Source organism: Macrobrachium rosenbergii, chromosome 2 (assembly GCF_040412425.1).
Source record: "Macrobrachium rosenbergii isolate ZJJX-2024 chromosome 2, ASM4041242v1, whole genome shotgun sequence".
NCBI lineage: Eukaryota > Metazoa > Arthropoda > Malacostraca > Decapoda > Palaemonidae > Macrobrachium > Macrobrachium rosenbergii.
In genome coordinates, this window is record NC_089742.1 from 85495875 (window position 1) to 85514717 (window position 18843).

An 18843-nucleotide genomic window follows, 5' to 3' on the forward strand; every position below is an offset into this window, starting at 1 on the left:
CACGGTTCCACACTAAAAAGGTTAAATTTCATAATAAGTTTATATTGAAAAAAAATTTAAATTCAACAAATGCTATAAGGGTTTTTGTGCTTCTATTATTTACTTATTTTTATATTTTATTTATTAAACCACAGTTCCTCATGAACAACAAAATTGGAACGACTGAAAATGTAAAAGATTCTGAAAAATTTCTTCCATTGATTTGTTTCCAAAAGTTGACAGTTGCTGCTGGTCATACTTTGGACACTCACATAACACATGTCTGACCGTTATTATCACCTTGCACTCTGAGCACTCGGGAGCCAGGCCACATGGGCTGCTCATTAAGTGTCCATGTGTCAGACGAGTATGGCCTATTCTGAGACATGTTAAGAATTACTTGTGCCTGTCTCTCTCTCTCTCTCCAGTATGATGAACTCCATTTTTTAACATTAGGTTTTACTTGTTTTAATTTATTATTTTCAGGTTCTTCATTCCATATATGTTGCCATTTATTTATGATTCCCATCTTCATATGTGGTACATAATCAGTAACACTCATTTCCTTTGATTTCTAAACTTTTTCCATTATTATATAACTTATGGAGGAATAATTTAATTTGTAGTAAAATATTATTTTTTTATTTTTAACTCTGAATAGCTTCTATAGCACTTCTGGAGTCACTAAAAATCACAAAATTATTGAATGATGTTTCTTTAATTATTTTTATAGCTGATGCAATTGCACACAATTCTGCTATGAATACTGAAGCATTATTAGGAAGAGAGAACTGATAAGTTTTGTCTTGGGACACTGCAACATAACCCACTCCATGCTCTGATTTAGATCCATCTGTATATATTGTGTAACGTGGACCTTTTCAGCTTATATGCTATGGTGTTCTGGTGTATATGAGTAACTTTTTGATAAATATTTCAGGTGTGTACAAATTCTCATTTTACTCATTGTCCATGGAAGAGGTAATTTTACTATTAAAGGCACTTGTATATTTATATTCAGCAACTCAAAAATCTTTTAGATCTAATTGGGAAAGGTGGAGGATGGTTATTTATAAATATATCTCCTAATTCAAATAATCTTTTTTGTTGGAGAATCACTTGTCTGAATTCTTGGAGTACTTTTCATTGTTACTAGCTCTCTGTGGAGAGACAGGTAGTTCACCACATTCAACTTGTAAAGATGATTTTGGTGATGATCTAAAGGCTCCTGAGCATATTCCAAGGCCTTCATTGTGAACAGGGTCTAACATTTTTAGCGCTGCATCTGATGCTGAGCCATATATTTCGCTTCCATAATCAATGATAGACAGAACTGTTGCTTTATACAGTTCAATAAGGGTATGTCTATCAACTCCCCAAGTAGTGAACGACAGTTTTTCAATTAGATTTAATGCTCTTTTACATTTTGATTTTACATGTTATGTGGGCTTTCCAGTTCAAGTGAGTATCGAACACTAATCCCAAAGATTTTGCTGTTTGGCCAATTGGTATACTATGGTTTCTGATTTTTAAATCTATTTCTTCCCCTTTTTTTCCACTTTTTATTTTTATAAAACATGACTGCATGAGTTTTATCTATGGGAAATTTAAAGCCTACAGATGAGGCTCATTCAACTATTTTTACTATGCTTTTATTAATGATTTGTTCTGCATGTTTTATTTGAGATGCCAAATAATATATGGCAAAATTATCCATATACAAGTTACTTTTAATGCCAATAGGTAGATTATTACTGTATCATTAATTGCTAAACCTTTGATTTGTCAAAAAGTTTTGGATAAACCTACGTAAATGTCCATGGATGTTGTTGTTTTGTAAAGTTTTTAATATAGCATACCTCCATGTAGTATCGTATTCTTTTTCAATGTCATAAAAGACAGCTACAGTAATTTGTTTCTGCTCAAAACTTCTACATATATGGTCTTCTAAGTTTGAGAGAATCTAATGTAGATCTGTTACACTGTGACCTGAACTGGGTGGGAGTCAAAATTTTATTTTCTCGAATGTGCCATGTTAGTCAAGCATTTACCATTTTCTCTAACAATCTGCATAAGCAGCTTGTTAAAGAAATTGGTCTGTAATTATTTACATTACTGGAATCCTTTCCAGGTTTGGGGATAGGAATTATTATAGCTTTATGCCATTCATTTGAAAATAAATTTTGAAGCCAAAAATTATCATAAAACTCTAATAAGTATGACTTTGCAAAAGGTGTTAAGTGGCAGATCATCTCAAAACAAATATTGTCACCTCCAGGAGCAGATTTATTTCTGTTTGAGAGAGCATATTCTAACTCTGGCTTATTAAATTTTCTATTATCATATATATCTTCTATTGTTACAAAATTTATTGTTATTAACTCGATACTATTTTTCTTTGTGCAGAAATGCTCATCTAAATTTTTGTCACTACTTACTTCTGCTAAATTTTCTCCCATTACATTATTTATTTCTTTAGGATCAAGTATTCTTTTCCCATCTTTTATTATGGTATGTCTAGGTGGTTTAATATGAGTACCATTTATTTTTCTCAATTTTTCCTGTTTTTTTTTGCATGGGAGTATTATTAGAGAGATATGATACTTATTTCCTCCAAGAAATTATTCTTCCTTACGTTACTTCTCTTTTAAATTTTGCAGATATTTTGTTATATAGAGGTTTAAATGTATCAATTTCTAATAATAACACTGTATAGTCATTTTTTGTACAGTTCCTTCTAACATTGGTAATGTTTTGTTTATTTTATTGAACTTTCTATTCAGATTATCTAATCGTCTTCCAATCTGGTGTTTTATTTTTACTAATTCTGTTAGTTTTTCAGACCACTATGGGACTTTGTGTTTTGTTGGATGAGATTTTGATTTTGGTAGTGCTTTATCAGCAGCATTTTTAATGAAATCAACAAGAAATTTATTAGTTTCTTTATGGTCTTTTAAATAATCAAATGGTGGGATATTCCTAGTGGGGAATTCATATTGCTCCGAATCTGCTTTATAAATGTTATATTGAGGGACATGCTTGGCGGGATTATTTTGTAAGAATGAAATTATTATTGGGAAATGATCAGTTGTATGCAAGTCGTCAACTGTATTCCAATCCAATCTGTCTACTATGTTTGTTGTACATAGAGTTAAGTCTAATGAGGAAAATGTTCCATATGTTTTAGAAAAATATGTGCTGATTTCATTATCAATTATACAGCACAAGTCATATTAATCTATGAATTCTTCTATTTTACTTCCTGCTCTATTTAAGTGTGTCCAATTACAGTCCCACATTGGGTTGTGAGCATTAAAATCACCTACTATTAATGTAGGTTCCTTGGCATTATTAAGGAAATCTTTAAGTTTATCAATGTCGTAATTTTTATTAGGCTGGTTGTATAAATTATGTAATTATCATTTTTTATTCATATTTTAATACTTGATATTTGCAAGTCAGTACAGTTCACAGGCACTTTGTCATAACATACTTTGTTATGTACAGTACATATATAGCAGTACCTAAATTCCCTTCTTCCTCTCTAGATGCAGATGCTAAGGTATATTTACCTACTGTTGATATTTTGTTGACATGTTGTAAACATAATATCATTGGTTCATATTCCCCTAGTAATCGTTGTATTTCTCCTAAATGTAATCTGGTCTGTAGACCATTCATGTTCCATTGTGTAATATAATTATTGAAAATAATACGTTAGTGTGTTCAAGTGTTATTTTCTTTTTGTGGATCATCAATTTGCATTTTTCCTAAAATTTTATTTACGACATTTATTTGTTTTTCTTTATAAGATATTAGGTGTCCAATGCACATACAGCCCTTTTCGTGAGCGTCTAAACTAGTAGTTTCTTTATCTCTGTATTTTGTATAGTGTTTGTTAAACTGTCTTTTGTTATGCTTTTGTTTTTCTTGCAAAGTTCAATGAAACATTCATTACATCCACGTGTTTTCATGTGTCTTTTTTTCATTTACTCTTGTTGCACCAATTATTGGTGATGGAGTAATCTCTTCTCCCATCACATAATCGTTCTTGTCAATGGTTTGATCCTCTACTATTTCTTTGATGTTCTGCATATCTGTTTCAATTGGTCTTATTACTATTTTAGGAGAAAAAGCTATATTCTTATCATTTTTTGGTTTATGTTCTTTCTTTGGGTCTCCTGTCTTTAGTTTAATTGATGTATCTCTAATAATAGTCGGTTTTTTGTTGTTTTTGGGTGCAGTTCTCTCTAAAGGCTTCTTTTTTTAGCTTCTAATTCATCATAACTTTCTTCTAATATTTCTGTGATACTTGTATTATCTTCTTGTGCTTCCATTTCTGTTAAAATTTCAAATGAATTTGTCAAATGAATTTGAACAAATATCTATACTGTATATGTTTCTTGGTTTTTTGCTGTATTAGTTTCCTCTTGCAAAGCAGTTATTTATCCCTGGGATTTATGTATCAGGGTTTTCTTACTCTTATCTATTTCCATTTTTGTTTAATTGTTTGATCTTATTATAGAAGAAAATGTTCGTTTCCAAGCGGGATCATGCATTCCTCTAACTTTTAGTTCTAATTTGGCTTCTTTTATAGGCATTCCCGTTCTTTCCTGAAGTAATTTTATTTCTGTATTTTATATATAATATATACACTCCTTTGATCTTGCATGGTGATTCTGTCCACATTTCACGCATTTCGGTTCACCACACCTCCACTGTGTGGTATGTTTGTCAGATCCACAATATGCAATTTTTCCTTGCATGTCCATACATACTACAGTTTTGACACTGTAGTGGTTTTGGAACATACGGCCTCAGTTCCCTGCTTTGGCCCATGGTTTTAATTGTTAAGGGTAATTCATGGCCTTCAAATTTCATCTTTGCTATTCTTGGGAGTTTTTCCATTACTCCGTCTACTGGCTATGTTCTATATTTCTCAATCTTGTACAGTGTTGTATCTTTTTTTTAAGAGAATCTAGCAATATATTCTTTTTTATTGGTTCTTCATTATTATCACGGAGCACCATGGTACCCTGTACACTATTCATATTGTCATGTTTTTTTTTAGATGTATCTTTATATTATCAATATTTTTTATAATTAAGTAATTTTCTGATTTATTTTTTGTTGTGGTTTCTATCAACCACATCTGATCTTTTATTTGTCTGAATAACATTTCAGTAGTTAAATGTCAATTCAATAGAAAGTTTTCTAATTTCAATGCTGATATTTTCTTCTCTATTTCTAAACTCAGGAATCTTGACCAACTTCCACTCCCAAAGAGGGAGTCCAAGTGAGTCAAGGTTGGGTCAAGATATTTGCTTTTTATGGTTTGCTTTGTACTGAAGCATAGGGTTCCAGTGCAATTACATTAGGATTTTTGATAGTCGTTTGTTTCGTCCTCAAGGAGTTACCTTCCATGGTCTACCAGAGCTCCATGGTGACCAAACTAATATCAAAGAATTCTCTTCTAGTTGGTCTTTTGGCCAGGTATTGTGTCGTAATGATTAACATTATAACACGTGGTGGACTATATAATGGATAAGAGGGCACTTTCCCGTATCTTCAGCGAAGCTGAACCCAGTTTTTCCAAAGCCAAAAGAACCTGCAATAAAGAGAATTGGCTATTGCACATACGCATGTGCCCCCTTGTTTACAACCGGGCCATTAAAAGACCAAGGAGCCATTATCTCTGTTTGGTCTATAGCGAATGGTTTACGTCGTTACCAGCGCTCCGAAAAAAATAGATTTTTTTCTCCGTTTTCATTATCAAGGATCATGGAAACATCAAAAATAGCACGATAAGTGCTCAATATTAACTTCCAGTTGAAAGTTTTAGTTTTAAACTTTTGGAATTTATAATTTGTGTGTTAAAGCCAGAACCCAGCTCGTTGATTGCTAGCCTACCTAGATCTGTAAAACGAAAATTGTTTTAAATTCTAACTAAATGTTTTAACTAAAAGAAATGTTCCACAACTTATTATTAATATAGAAAATCCTTTCAGATTATACGATGGCTACAATAATCTAGGCAGTAAGTGAGAATAATTCAGACTAGATTAATAGTGGATGTTGTCTGTAGCCTATGTCCTAGGATTACGTATCCTAAGTGGCCTGGCTTAGACTGAGGACCCTAGGATCAGATAATAACAATATCTTGGCAAAGTAAATCGACAGCCTAACATTAAGGCTACATATTAGTATAAGTTTTTTCCATTTTATGTAAGCCTCTGCACTTAAGCATGAGCTAAATAATCCAGGACTAGCCTAGGCATTACCTTATATCAAGTTAAGTGATAAATTTTCATGAAACATCCCATTTTGGACTAAACTGTTAGCCTAGACCATATAACCTAGGACTAGATGAAATAATAATTAGGACTAGATGAAATCATAATCTGTGCTGGATGAGATGGTAACCTAGCCTTACGGCTTCAAACTAAGGTAGGCTATTTGTGTATTATGTAACCCATACACTTAAATGTGAATTAAATAATAATCTGGATTAGGCAATACCCTATACTAGGTTAAGAAAGAACAAATAAGCCTATGATTATAGATAAACAGTATCCTAGCCTAAATAAAATAACCTAGTTTTTTATCACTTGGTAGCATATTTGTAAGGTTACATGCTAGTAGGGTCTTATGTAGCCTACATCCTCAAAGGTGATATAAACCTACAACAGGCAGTAGCCTAACCATATTAAGTAGGAACCCCCTTTTAAGGAATATCCTACTATTAGCCTAAAACAGCGATGGCAGAATATCAGATGAAAGGGTAGTCTCGGCCACATAAAACAGAAAAACAGATTATATGAGAATTATTTTCTGTACAGTTTATATTTTTTAAGTTGTAAATAAGCCTAGAATAGGTTAAGCAAGAACCTTCTAAGAAATCCTCTATTCTTAGCTTAATGTAGATTATACTAGAATCATTACCCTAAGCTATATAAAACAGTAGTTTGGGTTAGTTAAATTCATAGCAGTTAGTCTGAATGGCATGACAATTGGAATTAAAAATTTCACTTGGTCATTGCAAAAGGACTAACAGTGTATAAGTAATACAGCCATAAAGAGGTATGAAAATTAACCTAAACCATAGAGGGTTTAATATAGATATTTAATTAAATGTATTACAACTACACACTTGTAATCAAGTTAACCTGTAATATGGAAACTATATGAGGAACTACAGATGTGTCCCTCACTTAACCCTTAAGGGACAGATTGAGCTTCAGTGAGAAGTAAAATAGGTTTGGGGAGGTGGACGGATTGAGCTTCAGTGTGAAGCAAAATTACGCAACCACTGTTATGGTAATAATGATTCGAAACAAAGGTACCAATACTTCTGTATGCTATAAATTCACTAATGGCAACTTTTATACAGACGTGAGAGTTAGGCCAGTATCAGTAATGCATGTGACTTCAAGGGGGAAAGTACTACATCTCTCTCTCTCACATGAGTCTTTTTGTAAATTTGCTTGTAAATATACGAAGGGGTTGCTGTTGTTTTTTGTTTTGTTTTTATCTTTTACAATAGTATGTCGGTTGTAAATGTAATTTTACAAAGAAAATTGCAAAGAAATATTAGAAAAAGCATGTAAAAGTAAAAAAAAAGTTACTGAATCTTCCTTCTTGTAAATTTACGTGAATATTTTACAACAAATATGCCAAAAATTTGTTACTGCTTTTATTTCTTATCTGTTTTGATATTGTGTGAGCAGTAATAATAATTTTACAAAATACAATAAATTTATTTATTAGAAAAAACATATAAGTTGGTGAAATTTACGATTGTCTTGTAAATGAGGCCCCCCCCCAAGGGATTGTAAATAGTCATTTTCAACTTCTTGTGGGAGGTAGGGAAAATTTTTTAGAATTTTTTCATTTATACGGTGTGAATGTACGTGTCATTCTCTTTCCATTGATGTGTTTTTTTTTTTTATTTTGCCAACCTCAAAGTTTCCAAGGTCTGGGGTGTTGCACATTGATAAATTATACCATCCGTTAAGGGTTAAAAATAACTAATACTAACTAGCTTCTAATAACAACTTGCTTTATATCACTACAGGGCCACCATTAGGCAGGATCCTCAGTTCAAGTGTTCCGTAGCAAACTGCTCAGTTCACTTTTTGCCAGTGGGTATGGCCCATACCACCTGCCATGAGCATGGTCCTTGTAAAAAACAAGGAAAATTTCCTTGGTCACCAGATGAGATTTGTAGTATGCTCCTGGCAGCAAGTTTTAAGAACAAAGCAGTTCCTTTTAACAGTCTCAATGGGTCCAGGGTTCAGTAGGGGTGAGGAAGGGGGAGATTATGTCTTTCCAGCAGAAGTCCAGCAGCAGACATTTAACCCTTTCTCTGAACAACATCAATGTTTGGGCCAAAACCCAGTAACATCAGTCCCCAATACCTACCAGGTTAACCCTGCAGAGGAAGTAGAGGAATCTTTACATGGAGTTGACATTCTTATTATAAAATATGAAGTGGACACTGCCATCAAAATGGCCCTGCTGAACCCAGAAGACTCAGGGACACAAATTTAAGCTAGCCATGGGAGAAACCTTCCAGAAGAAATTTGGGATCCACCTAACTCAGACTGAAATGTCTACATTTTTGGGTCTGAAATGTCTACATTTTTGGAAGGGTATAATAACTGTCCAGGACTTTTGCCCCTTGATTAACAGACAGTTACAGTTTAGTTGCTGAAGCCCAGTTAGATTGCACAAGCTCCCCAAAAGGGATAAGCAGTTTACTGCAAGCTTCCCCAAAAGGGGATACACAGTTTGCGGCAAGCTCCCCCAAATGGGATACACAGTTTGCGGCAAGCTCCCCCAAAAGGGATACACAGTTTGCGGCAAGCTCCCCCAAAAGGGATACACAGTTTACGGCAAGTTCCCCCAAAAGGGATACACAGTTTGCGCCATTTGGTCAGTTCCGTAAGGAAATTGAGTACCATCAAAGATGCCCTTGCCACAGAACAGCAATATATAAGGGACATGAAGCATGATTCTGAAAAGCAAAGTCAGTCAGTCATGTACGCACCAGTGTAAAAGTATTAAACCAGAGTGTAAAAGTGCTATATCCTGTAATCGAAAAGTGAGTGTAGATACAAATGCTGCCCAAACAAGGTCTGATGTTAGAATTCCGGCTAGACACAACAAATAGGTCAGTTTGGAATACAAAACTTCAGACCGAAACATAGTAGGGGCTCCAATATTCACCCCTGATGATACTGATAATCCTTGGCGAGACGCCTCAATGTGCACTTTCTCTCCCAGTGGCAAGTAGGTAATCAATGAGAGAAAAACTATGATCGAAGTTGTAAATGTAGAATTTAAAAACGGCAGCATTCCTTAATACAGAATGGCACTTGGTACCATCTTCACCAGACTTGGAGAAACCACTAACAGAAATGGTTTTCTTACCTATGCCTATAGCATCAAAAGCTATAGAAATTGCCCTTTACCAGGTCAATGAAAAATGGATCTCTACTTCCATTTTGAATAAGACCCAAGTTGCTCACCAAGTAGCCCCAGCCTACTGTCCCTTCACTTTCAAAAATACTTATCATGTGAAGACAGCTTTTCAGAATTCGTAGTGACTAAAAACAAGACAAAATGGCCGAATTGAAACCATCTACCACAGTCATCCCAGTTTTGGAAAATTCCACCAAGGAATGGGTAATGCTGCAACTCCCTTTTGAAAGGAAAAAGCTCCCTTTAGATATACCTACTCAGCAGTTTGGGACCCCTATGAGAAGACTCTCAGAGGGGACAGCCTTGTCAGAGTTTTATGCTAAGCTCCAACTCCTTAGCATTATAAGCTCTACCACCTTGCTGGAAGTTGCTAACTAAAGGCTTCCAGAAGATCCCAGGATACTTTTTGCTATTGAGGCCAAAAGTCTTATGAGAACCCAATGGGAAGCACTCTTTGACTTCTTAGAATGGCGTATAAAAGTGCAAATGGAAGCATTGGAGAGCTCCATCAAATCACTCTCCAATGTCACAGCATTATTACATTCTAACCCCTTCTGTAAGGGCCTGTTTGAGGAGTCTGTTGTGGCTCAACTCAACGAACATGCCCACCAACAGAACTGTACAGTGTACGCTCTTCTGGGGAAAGGAGAATTCAGGAAACACAGAACCCAAAATTTCCTTTTACCCAACCCCCACCCCACAAAAAAGGCTCACTTTGATAAAAAATCATATAAGCCTTCAGTCACCCCCCCAAATTATTTCCTCAAAAAACAGGTAGTTGGTCAGGAGGGACAATTCCCTGCAAAGGAACAACAACAACTTCAAGGCCATCCTTTTTCACTAGGTCCAAAAACCATCTTATAAGGGGAAAAAGGAAAAACAACAGCTGGAATGTCTATCAAAGGGGAAGGCAGAGGAGGAGGCAGATACCAAGAGGAATTATACTGGTTGGGGGTCAGCTTCAATGACATCACAGACAACGAAGTTTTCCCTGTGGGGGAACAGCATTATTTATATGTGCAGAAAGGCCCTGTTAATGGGGCCCATAGAGGAACATGCATATATTCGCCACTAAGTATGTCTCTTCAGTGTTCTCAAAAAGGATTCCTCCAAAAGAAGAGTGACCCTCAACCAATCAACATTGAACAAGCACATTGTCTGCCAAAAGTTTTGGATAATTACCGTTGCCTACTATGAGATTCAGTGCCTTTGTCCCGGTGTTTTTCCGGAATAACTTTTTTTCTGTGCATTTGACAAAAATATTACTTAGCCATAGTTTACTTTACATCCCTACCTAATTTTCGGCAGCATTCTTTATTACTTATATTAGAAAAAAGTATATTCATAAGAGTAAAATAAAGCAGCCAAAGCCAGTGGCAGAACACTCTAATGTATGGGTTCAAAGTTATCTGTGATCTAAACATATGACGTCCCTTCTCCTCCCACAAGGAGATGATGACAAACAGCTGTCTCTGAAATTCTGAATGAATATTTGTACCTTGTCAAGGCTTCAAGAATGGCGGCTATGGTAAGTCATTGTCCCCGTGGTTGTGCTAACCCGCAGGTGTGGACAGGAGCTACTTGTCAGTCTCAGCGCTTTGAGGAGGAGTACTGGACATTGGATAATATCCATGAGAGCGTGGAACCTGTCATCATAAACATAGCCACGGATGATGAGGATGAAGACCTCTTCCTGGACAGTGATGGAGGATAAATTGTTTTTCTGTACTGTATGTTTCATTTTGTATTACACACATTGATACTTATCAATAAATCAAAGTACAGTACATGTATATCGATATAATGATCTACTCTGAAAACCAACTCCTCAAACAGCGACAAAACTTACAGAAAATACACCTTTACGGTGTTCGAGCCACTTTATAAATAAATGGCAATCTCCATTTTAATTTCCCTATCACCTTATACTTGACAGGTTACTATTTTAAATTGGCCACTCTTCACAGTGGATTGGATTGATTTGGATCATGGAATTTAGAGCATAGCCAAAGGGTGGAACCTATTAATGTCATTCAGGTCTGAGAATTAGTTGGAGGTGTTGGAAAGCAAGCAAGGAAAAAGCAATGTATAAAAAAAATTACAGAATATTAGCAAGAAAAAGAGATAGAGGGTTGTTGGTCATTTTGTGTTAAGATCACTTACCAATCTAATCCTATGCAACTGTCTATTTATTTTATTACAATGATTGTCACTGTCATATTAGGAAAAATATCAAAGGAGTTACGACGAATGCCAAAGTTTTCTTCACTTGGTAATTGATTTTTAATTATATAATTTCTGAGTCCAGTCCCGTGTCAGCCGGTGAAATTCCATTACAGCACGAATTTCTAGGTATAATAATGCTAGATATACCAGAGAAAAAGAGCTTTCAGGAAAGCTGGGGTTACTACCCCCAGTCGAGCGCCTTTCTAGGAAGACGTCGGTATAAAGAAGGGTGAGTGAAATACCACTACCACGGAAACATACTCGAAAGATCTCTCCTTATCAAAACCCCGAACAGAGCGGTGAGCCGTTACAGCCCCTACACTCAACACCCGCCAGGACGGCGACACCAGCGCCACCTACCTCATTCCATTTTCTAGCACGTGACAAATTCATCCATTTTTTGTGTGCTCGTCCTCCTTTATTTTGGATTTTTTTTCATCTCACATGGCATCGAGCAGCTTTACCATCTCCAAGTTAAGTACCATCTTCTTGTGGGGTTTTGTTCTGTTTTTGGCTGTTTTGGTCTCGTATTTTCATAAATATTGAGATCTTATTATGACGCCACGGCGTCCCCAGCCAGCCATGTCGATCATGAGGCGACTCCTTCTGTTCTTTTCTGTTGGAGTTGTCTCCTCGTGTCGTTATAGATAGATTTTTGCCCCTTGGTTCCCTTCCTGGTGGTTCCTTGCGGTGGCTCCTCCCTTTTTGTTTTTTATGTTTTGCATTGGCCTATCGGCCTTTGTTAGGTGATGCCCCCGTCCAGGTACCACCCCCAGGTTGGGTTCCTTTTTATTTTTAGTCTCAAGTAGGCTAATTATTTTATTCTTGAAGATGGTGCTCTCTTTATTTTATTTTTAGTTTATTTATTTATTTTAATTGTTTTATTTTGTTGTTTACCTCTGGTGGTGGCGGCAGCCTCAGATCTAACCGCTTCCCGAGGTAGGGCTACGCCCCTATTGAGCACATTTTGATTTTATTCTTTATGTGTGATGGTTATTTTGTGGAGTAGGCTTGTTTGCTTCCATCCCCTTGCCCTGGGTGTGGAGATCATCAGTTGAGGGAGTTTTGGTTGCTGTTTCCTCCAGGGTCGTTTTTGGTGTGGCAGAGTGAGCCCCTTAGTTCTCTTCCTCCATTTGGGGGAATCGAGTTCTTTGGATGTGTTTCCTCTAGGCTAGTCGCCTCCTTGCCCCCTTTCTCTCGATCCCGGTTGGTTCTCGGCACAAAAATTTCTCTCCCTGTTGCTTCCTCCTCCCCTTTGCACTCCTTCCTTTTCCTAGCCTATACTAGGTTAGGTCCATATTAGGCTTCGCCTAGGAAGGAGTCGGGCTTGGGCTTGTGCGTCCCTCCCAGTAGTAGGCTACCCTCCCAAGTTCATTTTCTTGGAGGGTAGGATGCAGTTGAGCGGGTGATATGTTTCTCCCTGTCTCCTGTTCCCTTCCTGGTAGCCTACTTCTCTCCCCTACTCCACCCCCTCCCCCCCCCCCCCCCCAGCCTTGCTCTACTCGTGCGGGTGACGCTAGATGGCGTTTTCTCCGAGTTCAGGGACTCCTCCTGTTGGTAGAGGGATTCGCTCCCTCCCATACAGTCCCTAACATCGCTGTGTTGGGGTTGGTGGTTCGTTTGTCGAACGTGTTCGAGACACTATCCCATACCTCTCGCTCCCCCGTCGGGTTACGTAGATAGGGTAAATATAATTGCTCCGGCTTATGTTATGAACATACTGAGCATTTTGCCCACCTTGTTTCTCCGGCGGGAAGTAAGGGCAGGAAGGATTTTTACATCATATAAGGGAGCGGACCCCTCGGTCTCCGGAGTTTTTACCATCACTTGTTATTGTTATTATTTTTTTTATATTATATTTAGATAAATCTGTTTATCTACAGGAGTACTCTCCTTTATTTATTTTATATATTTACGTGAGTCCGGTCCTACACCTGGGGGCTCCGCCGTTATTTTTACTGGCAGCCCTTATGGTTAGTTCCTGGTTTCTCATTCCTTCATTCCCGGAGTATTCCGGGTCTGAAAGCCTTTACCTTCCACTCTGTGCATTTAAAGCTTATTGGCCCAGTTTATGATAAGGGAGTTCTTCTCCGCCGGAGTATTCCGGTTGTAGTTGAGTTTCCCGGCCTTGCCGGCTTTAGATTGCTTAGGTGGTAGGTTCATGTACTTTTTACTTACAGACTGTTCGCTGTGAGGAGCCGGGTGTACCGCCTCCCTTCAACAACCCTACGGTCACGTGGTATGCCGGACCCACGCTGGTTGTGCGGTCCGACTTGACGACCTGGTTGTTTGGCACCCCGATGGTTGTGAGGTTTGCTTTGCTCTCTGCTCAACCATCCAGGATGAGTCGGTAAGTGACAGTCTTTTTTCCCGTTTATGCTCCTCATATTGTATATTGTTTAAATGTTCCCGGACTGTTTTTTCGTTCTTAACTAATTGTTGGTTTCTTTCAGGCGGACGAATCTTCCAAGAAGTCTGCCTTGAATCCCTCCGGGCCTGGGTGGCTGGGTTTGGCAGGAATGTTCCGTCGGGGAAGCCCTACGTCCTCGACGCCAGGTTGAGGGACCTGCTTTACCAGCGCACGGGGTGGCGGCCGCAGTGCCTGAAGATCTTGCCACCCCATCATCCAGCAAATCCGGGATGCGACCCAGCCACCCCAAGTGGATATCCTCTATGCTGAGGTCTCGGAGGATGTAGCCGCCTTGGATCTCAACCTGGAACCAATGAATACAGAGCAGGACCAGGTGGTAAGTGGTGAGGTAGGTGAGGTTGTTGGGGCGGGCCCCCTCTGTTTGACTCCCCTGCTTCATCAGTATCTTCCTTTTCAGGTTTTGTGAAGTCTTCCTCCTTGGGTGATAGAGCTCCATCTGCTATCCCCAAGTTGAAGTTGAAGACTTCATGGAAGGCGAAGGGCTACAAGTCCTCGTCTTCCAAGAAGGCATCGCCCTTCCCCGTCGAAGGCTAAGGTCTCAGGACCTGTAGCCTCCGGGAGCAAGTCTGGTTCCTCCAGCAAAGGCGCGAGTAAGAGGGCTGCAAAACCAAGCCCTCCTCGCCAGCCTGCTTTTGATGCAGAGGCCTTTGCCACTCAACTTTATAAAAAGTTCACGGAGGACCTAGATACGAGATTTGAAAAGATAACTGAGAAGTTGGCCAGTCATGATAACATACTGGCAGGAATGGCTCGCCCACCCCAGCCGAACCACAGTATGTTATCCCCGACACTGCGGACCTCCCGCCGTTCGATGTCGGTAACCCTTGGCGTTTCAGACCGGGCCATCCAACATGATGGCAAACTTACAGTTGAAGGTCTTGGCACGAGACGGTTGGAGGAATTGGAGTTCTTCCCCGATCTCTTGCCCCCTTACCCAGGCTTCGTGAGGCTTACAAAGGAAGCTTGGATTCGTCAGACAAGGTTCCTAGGGAGACTGTCATCGTCCCTAGGGACCAAGCTCAGTCGGCTCTCCTGCGCACTCTGACGGAGTGGCAGGCAGAAAACACAAAGTTGACTCCTTTCAAGGGCAACTTTACAATGTTTGCCCTGGGAGACAACCTTCCCACCCCCTTGCTTGAACAAAGTCGCTCTGGCTACGGCCCGAGCATGCTTTGATGGTAATCCGTTACCACAGCTAAGGGAACAGACCCCACTTCCCCTGGTATTCCCAGGAAGTGATGAGTTCTGGGTGGACGCCCCGTCCACTTTCACTGTCGGGAAGCTGGACCCCTTCTGTGCTTCCACGCAGTTTAGTGAGCAGCTCCCTAAGCTGCCGGAATCTTTGTTGAAGGCGGAGTTTGATGCCCGGACTAAGTTAGCCCGGTCCTTGAACTCCGCCTGCCTTACAGAAGCTACTGCCGTCTCCTGCTCGGACGAGCCATTTTTTCAGGTTCTGGCTAAGTCCCTGTTAGCTGGCTTTCAGTCTGACCTGTTTGAGTTCATCATGGCCAGACTGGAATGCAGAAAGTTCATCTTTGCCAATGCTACTATCCGCCACGAGCCTAACAAGCTCGTTAAGAGCTCGATCTGGGGACCTAACCTCTTCCCAGAAGAAGAGGTCACAAATGTTATGACCGAGGCTACAAGGGCCAACCAGAGTCTGCGCTCGCTGGGGCATTTCCACCTATAAGCGCAAGACCCCAGAATCGGCCGGCCCCCAGACGAGAGGAGGCAAACGCTTCAGGAGGCATAAGAGGCCCACCATCAGGCGGTAGTCCAAGCCGTCCCGGTCTCGGCAGTGGCCCAGCCGTCTCCACCTCAAAGGCTCACCCCAACAATATGTGCTGGTCCAACCAGCTGCACCCTCTTATGTGGCTTCACCAGCATACAACCCCACATATGAGGGCCGTGGGTTCTTTCACGGCCTCAATAGGGTTGCAAGGGGGAAGAGGCAAAGCCCCCATAGAGGAAAGCCCAACACCACCCCAAGGGGAAGGCCTGGGCGTGGTAGAGGGAATAAACCCGCTCCCTCCCACTGAGAGAAACACAGGTAGGTGGTCGCCTGTATTGGTTCAGGGACCAATGGACCTTCAGCCCTTGGGCACACAGCATTGTGTCCAAAGGACTAGGGTGGAGCTGGATCAAGAACCCTCCTCCTCTAACCAGATTTTACCAGCCACCCACATCAATCCTACAGGATTATGTGACAGAATTGCTCAACAAACGAGCAATAAAGAAAGTAAGGCACCTAAAGTTTCAAGGCAGGTTATTCACTGTTCCCAAAAAGACTCCAATCAGCAAAGAGTGATCCTGGATCTGTCGCGTCTAAATCTCTACATAAAATGCGACAAATTTCGCATGCTTACGGTAGCTCAGGTACGGACTCTACTTCGGCGTGGAGCCGTCACCACCTCTATCGATCTTTCAGACGCTTATTATCACGTCCCGATTGCGCTGAACTTCTCTCAGTTCCTCGGTTTCAGACTCGAAATCAAGCCTACTCCTTCAGGGTCATGCCCTTCCGGTCTGAACATTGCGCCCAGGGTATTCACCAAACTGGCGGACACGGTAGTTCAACAACTCCGGTCTCGAGGGATATCCCTAGCAGCGTACCTGGACGATTGGATAATTTGGGCACCAACAGTTCCGGAGTGTCAGAAGGCTACGTCCATAGTCATCAATTTCCTGGAGTCGCTTAGGTTTTCAACTGAACAGAGAGAAGTCCCGCCTGACTCGAGTCCCGGTTTCAGTGGCTGGGTCTCCAGTGGGATCTGTCCTCTCCACACGTTATCTCTCCCGCCTCCCAAGAGGAAAGAGATAGCATCTCTCACCAGGAGATTCCTCAAAAATCCATCGGCATCCCGCCGATCCCAAGAAAGAGTCCTTGGGTCTCTTCAATTTGCCTCAGTGACAGACCTGCTCTTGAAAGCGAAATTAAAAGACATAAACAGAGTGTGGCGGAGTCGAGCAAATGTCAAGCTCAGAGACAAGGTCTCCTCTATCCCTCGAATCTTAAAGACAAGACTGCGGCCTTGGACCACAGTCAGAGGCCTGTCCAAAACAGTTCCGCTTCAATTTCCCCCTCCGGCACTAGTTGTCCACACAGACGCTTCCCTAAGCGGCTGGGGGATATTCACCAAAACAAAAAGTACAAGGAACGTGGTCCACAATGTTTCAGCAGTTCCATATAAATACCCTGGAAGCTATGGCGGTCTTTCTAACTCTGAAGAAAATCCGCCCCCCAACCGGATTCATATCAGGCTGGTGTTGGACAGCGCAGTGGTAGTTCATTGCATCAACAGGGGCGGCTCCAAATCAGGTCGAGTAAACCAAGTAATGGTTGCTATCTTCTCCCTGGCGAACAAGCACGGCTGGCACCTGTCAGCCACCCACCTAGCGGGGTGCGGAACGTGGTGGCGGATTCCCTGTCCAGGACTACCCCGTTGGAGACGGAGTGGTCCCTGGATGTGGGAATCTTTCAAATGGATTTGCCGCCGGGTTCCGGGCCTCCAAGTGGATCTGTTCGCAACGGAGAGCAACTTCAAGCTCCCCTGTTATGTGGCCCCCAACCTGGACCCTCAGGCGTTCGCCACAGACGCAATGACAGTAGATTGGAACAATTGGGAGAAAATTTATCTGTTCCCTCCAATAAATTTACTGCTGAAAGTATTACACAAACTCAGGACATTCAAAGGTCAACCAGCCCTAGTAGCCCCTATTGGCCAAGAGCAATTGGTTCCCTCTTCTTCAGGAACTGGGATTACGGAGTCTTCGATTCCCAAGCCCATTCTGACCCAGACAGTACAAACCAAGACTGTGTCAGCTTCCTCAAGAATTCAGAATGCCCTAGTTTTATGGACTTTATAAAATTCGCAGCCCAAAAGGAGCAAAACATTGACCCTGTCAACACTCTGTTTTTAGAATCAGATAAAAGAGATTCTACTCTTAGACAGTATGACTCAGCAGTCAAAAATTAGCCTCCTTCCTGAAAGCATCTGAAGCCAAAATCATGACGACTAATTTAGGAGTTTCTTCTTTAGATCACTGTTTGAAAAAGGCCTTGCTCCGGCCACTATTACCACAGTCAAGTCAGCATTGAAGAAAGTATTTCTTTACGGCTTTAAAATCGACCTTACAGATTCCTATTTTTCATCCATCCCCAGAGCATGCGCTCGTCTGAGACCAGTATCACGCCCACATTCTGTTACGTGGTTTCTCAATGACGTCCTTAAGTTAGCATCAGAGTTGGATAACTTTCATTGCTCTTATCAGGATCTGTTAAGGAAGACATTATTTTTGATTAGCTTGGCTTCAGGTGCTAGAATCTCAGAGCTGTCGGCTCTCACTAGAGGTGATAATTTTGTGAACTTCCTCCCGTCTGGAGAGGTCCTCCTTTCCCCTGACCCTAGATTTTTAGCTAAGAACGAAGACCCACAGGACAGGTGGTCTCCTTGGAAGGTGGTGCCCCTTCCTCAAGACCAGTCTTTATGTCCAGTTTATACACTTAAATCTTACCTTTTAAGAACTCCACAGAGTAAGTCGGGTCCTCTTTTTATCAGGGAGAAAGGTGGTACTCTTTCACTGAATGCTATAAGACAACAAATTCTGTATTTCATTAAACAGGCCAACCCAGATTCAGTTCCTAAGGTTCATGATATTCGAGCAGTTGCTACTTCCATTAATTACTTTCATAATATGGACTTCTCAGAGTTATCTAAATATAC